This window comes from Lolium rigidum, chromosome 1, assembly GCF_022539505.1.
Source record: "Lolium rigidum isolate FL_2022 chromosome 1, APGP_CSIRO_Lrig_0.1, whole genome shotgun sequence".
Classification (NCBI taxonomy): domain Eukaryota; kingdom Viridiplantae; phylum Streptophyta; class Magnoliopsida; order Poales; family Poaceae; genus Lolium; species Lolium rigidum.
Genome location: NC_061508.1, coordinates 48,772,445 through 48,777,464, shown reverse-complemented (window position 1 = coordinate 48,777,464; position 5,020 = coordinate 48,772,445).

Here is a 5,020-nt window from a genome sequence, read left to right as displayed (position 1 = left end):
AAGGACCATTCTCTTTACTTTTATGTTGAGTCAGTTCACCTATCTCTCTCCACCTCAAGAAGCAAACACTTGTGTGAATCGTGCATTGATTCTTACATACTTGCATATTGTACTTGTTATATTACTCTATGTTGACAATTATCCATGAGATATACATGTTACAAGTTGAAAGCAACCGCTGAAACTTAATCTTCCTTTGTGTTGCTTCAATACCTTTACTTTGATTTATTGCTTTATGAGTTAACTCTTATGCAAGACTTATTGATGCTTGTCTTGAAGTACTATTCATGAAAAGTCTTTGCTTTATGATTCACTTGTTTACTCATGTCATTACCATTGTTTTGACCGCTGCATCCACTACATATGTTTACAAATAGTATGATCAAGGTTATGATGGCATGTCACTTCAGTAAATTATCTTTGTTATCGTTTTACCCGCTCGGGACGAGCGTAACTAAGCTTGGGGATGCTTGATACGTCTCCGACGTATTGATAATTTCTTATGTTCTATGCCATATTATTGATGATACCTACATGTTTTATGCACACTTTATGTCATATTCGTGCATTTTCCGGAACTAACCTATTAACAAGATGCCGAAGTGCCGCTTGCAGTTTTCTGCCGTTTTTGGTTTCGTAAATCCTAGTAACGAAATATTCTCGGAATTGGACGAAATCAAGACCCAGGGGCCTATTTTGCCACGAACCTTCCAGAAGACCGAAGAGCATACGAAGTGGGGCCACGAGGTGGCGACACCACAAGCCCTCCGACTCTGCCCTTCCGCCTACTTAAAGCCTTCGTCGCGAAACCCCTGAGGCGAAAAACCACGATACGGAAAACCTTAATGAGACGCCGCCGCCGCCAATCCCATCTCGGGGGATTCTGGAGATCTCCTCCGGCACCCTGCCGGAGAGGGGATTCATCTCCCGGAGGACTCTACACCGCCATGGTCGCCTCCGGAGTGATGAGTGAGTAGTTCACCCCTCGGACTATGGGTCCATAGCAGTAGCTAGATGGTTGTCTTCTCCTCATTGTGTTTCATTGTTGGATCTTGTGAGCTGCCTAACATGATCAAGATCATCTATCCGTAATACTCTATGTTGTGTTTGTCGGGATCCGATGGATAGAGAATACCATGTTATGTTAATTATCAAGTTATTGCATATGTGTTGTTTATGATCTTGCATGCTCTCCGTTATTAGTAGAGGCTCTGGCCAAGTTGATGCTAGTAACTCCAAGAGGGAGTATTTATGCTCGATAGTGGGTTCATGCCTCGCATTGACACTCGGGACAAGTGACAGTAAAGTTCTAAGGTTGTGTTGTGCTCGTTGCCACTAGGGATAAAACATTGATGCTATGTCCGAGGATGTAGTTATTGATTACATTACGCACCATACTTAATGCAATTGTCTCGTTGTTAGCAACTTAATACCGGAGGGGGTTCGGACGATAACCCGAAGGTGGACTTTTTAGGCATAGATGCAGATTGGATGGCGGTCTATGTACTTTGTCGTAATGCCCAATTAAATCTCACTATACTTATCATGACATGTATGTGCATTGTTATGCTCTCTCTATTTGTCAATTGCCCGACCGTAATTTGTTCACCCAACATGCTTTTATCTTATGGGAGAGACACCTCTAGTGAACTCGTGGACCCCGGTCCATTCTTTTAATACTCGAAATACAAATCTGCTGCAATACTTGTTTTACCGTTTTCTCTCGCAAACAATCATCTTCCACACAATTCGGTTAATCCTTTGTTACAGCAAGCCGGTGAGATTGATAACCTCACTGTTTCGTTGGGGCAAAGTACTTTGGTTGTGTTGTGCAGTGTTCCACGTTGGCGCCGGAATCCCCGGTGTTGCGCCGCACTACATCCCGCCGCCATCAACCTTCAACGTGCTTCTTGGCTCCTCCCGGTTCGATAAACCTTGGTTTCTTTCTGAGGGAAAACTTGCTGCTGTGCGCATCATACCTTCCTCTTGGGGTTGCCCAACGAACGTGTGAAATACACGCCATCAGTGTCCTAGCATTCATGTTTTGCTATTCCATAAAGAACATGTTGAGTACCACTTTGTTATGTTTACTCTATGCTCATAAACAAACAGTTGCTTTCAATGCACTATTATTTATGATCCTTTGTCTGATTTACTCTTAATGTTATAACATAGTTGCTAAATTCTATTGAATTATATATCTATCATGCCTATGTTTAGAGTACTTAGATCCCAGCTCACAATGCTTTACATGCTTGATCAAGATTGTGTTGGCTCCATGTCACCTCAAAAATTATTTTGTTATCACTTACCTACTCGAGGACGTGTCGTTGCCTAATCGACGGTGCCTCGGAGGAGGGATCCTCACGAGGGGGAGAATAAGTAGGGGCCATAGGGCGGAGTGCACACGGGACGGTGGTACGCGATTTACCCAGCTTCAGAACACATGCACGATGACAGGGCCTACTCGCCGCTTGTCCGGAATTACCCGGGCGCTTTCGCGCTGTTACAATGAGTTGTGGTTGTGCCTCTAGGGCTCCCGGGATCCGGCTTATAAAGGCGCACCGATCTAGGGTTTACATGGAGAGTCCTAGCCGGAATACAAGTTGCCTAACTACGGTACAATATCTTGCCGTGTACGTCAAGGATCCGCCTTCCATCAGGATCGTGCTGGATCCGGATACTTCATGGGCCTTCACGGATCCGGCCTCCTTCGTAGGTCGGTTGGGATCCGGCTTCTTGTTCCTGGGCTGGACTTCATCCTTCAGGATCTATAGCAACTGGGCCGCCCGATGGGCCACATGCCACATCACCATCTGTGGGCCACCCGGGCTTGCCGGATCTAGGGCATGTCGTTGATATACCCATAAAGTATACCCACAACAGTAGCCCCCGAAGTTCTCCGAGATTCATCATTCCTCCGACTTCATTCAACTCGGATCCGAAGAGAATCTTGAAGAGCTTCAAAACCTTACTTGTTTCCGGTATCACCTATTCGAAAATCTTCTTTTCTTCTGAATCGGCAATGCAACGGAGATTCCATTTTTCCCGCGCGCAACTTCCTCTTTTCTCGCGCTAAATTTTCGGAGATGCGAATATTTAGCCGGAAATTTTGGGAGCGCACAGTTAAGTTACCTCCATGTCGTTTTACCGCCTTTGACCTAAGACACGTGTCAATCATCCGAAGGTGTGACCGTTCCGTTCCCACCGTTAGATAGGAATCACGAATCTCCGCGCGAGGTCTATAAATACCCCCACGCGCGGTGATTTTCCCATTCTTTCACCGCAACCTTCACCTCTTCTTCTACCTTGCGCAGCGCCGCCCGCCGGATCTGAACTCCGGCGAACCTCCGCACTGAGAGCTTCGACCACCGCCGCTCCAAGGTCGCTCTTGACCCGAGATTCGCGCGTTTGATCGGGAAATTGTCTCCGCCACCGATTCGTGGTCATTGGAGGCTCAACGCTACAAGTCCGGCGACCTCATCCTCGCCGGAGTTTCGACGAACCACCGCGCCATTAGCTGTAAGTGCACCGGTGTTGTAGAAGAAGAAGTAGCTTAGTGTAGATTCTGTATACTCAACTTAGTCTCGCATGGGTGCAGCCGGAAGCATGTCACATGGTTCACCACATTGTACTGGTAGCTCTCCGAGTAGCCCGGAACCCAGCACTGTAGAACCAATCTGCCCGGATCCCATTGCATATCTACCACCATTCGTTTCCGACACTAGGCTTGCTCAACCATTCTCCGCCTCTTCCAAAGACTGCATTAGGCCGGATTCCCACGCTTAAAGAACTTCAAGAAGAACTCGAAGGTCAAGCCAGAATGGCAGCCAAAGTGCAAGAAGCGGAAAACAAGAAGGCCTCCAAGGCCCGGATCCGTGAAGGCATACGGGGTCAATGGTGGCCCTGTGAAACTACCGATGCGGAGCTCAGAGAGCTTCAGAACGAGGGCATGATCTCCTCCCACTGGAGTTTCATGCGCGACTCCGACGTCCCCAATCCGGATTCAGACGAGAGAGTCATGACCAAGGCTTGGGTCGAACGGGGTCTCGTCGCTCCCCCGTTCGGAATTCTTCCTCTCTGTTCTCAACACATACGGTCTTCAACCCCACAACATCTGCCCAAATTCGTATCTCCTTCTCTCCAACTTCGCAACTCTCTGCGAAGGGCATCTCGGAATCCGACCAGATGTCCTACTATGGCAGTTCTTTTTCCGGGTGAAGAAGGAGACAAAGGACAAGGCCATGGTGAACTACGGGAGCATGACGTTTATGCTCCGGCCTGGCCGCATGTATCCGCCTCATGATTCCCACGAATCCGTCCGGTACTGGAACGCCGGATGGTTCTACGAGAAAAATATTTCAGTTCCGAATGTCCACGATGGACTTCCCAAGTTCAAGAACCAGCCTCCGGAAGAGCTCGCTAGCTGGAGCTTCATCCCTACGCTCGCCCAGACTCCGATCCTGGAAAAGGCTGCGTGGAGGATATCTTGGTTAGTCCACGATGGACTGACCGGAGCCCAGATGACCCTTAGCTGGTTTTCCCGGCGGATCCAGCCTCTCCGTTACAGCGCACGTCTGATGTGCGAGTATACCGGGGCGGACGACCTTCTCCGGGTAACGCGTCATGATCTCCCTGCGGATTCTCTCAAGAGGAGGTTCAAGACGCTTGTGAAGATAGGCCGGGGCCAACCAGTCCCGAAACTGATCAAGGACATCAATACGAACAACCAGTGTCCTCCGGTACATACTTGCTCCTTTGTCATATTTTTCAACTTCTCACATCTTATGAAGTGTTTTAACTTAATATCGAATCCTCCTCTCAGCTCGACACTTTGGCGGAGGAAGATCTGCGCACCATACTTCGAGTCCCTATAAGCGGCGACGTGGTGGAGGAGGATCCGGAGGACCCCGAGGAGGAAGAGGAGCGAGCGCCTCGAAAAGCTGCTCCTCGACCTTCAAAGCGTCCCCGCGCCAAAGCTTCCGGCTCCGAAGCTGGAGCCAGCGGCGAGGCCTCTGCC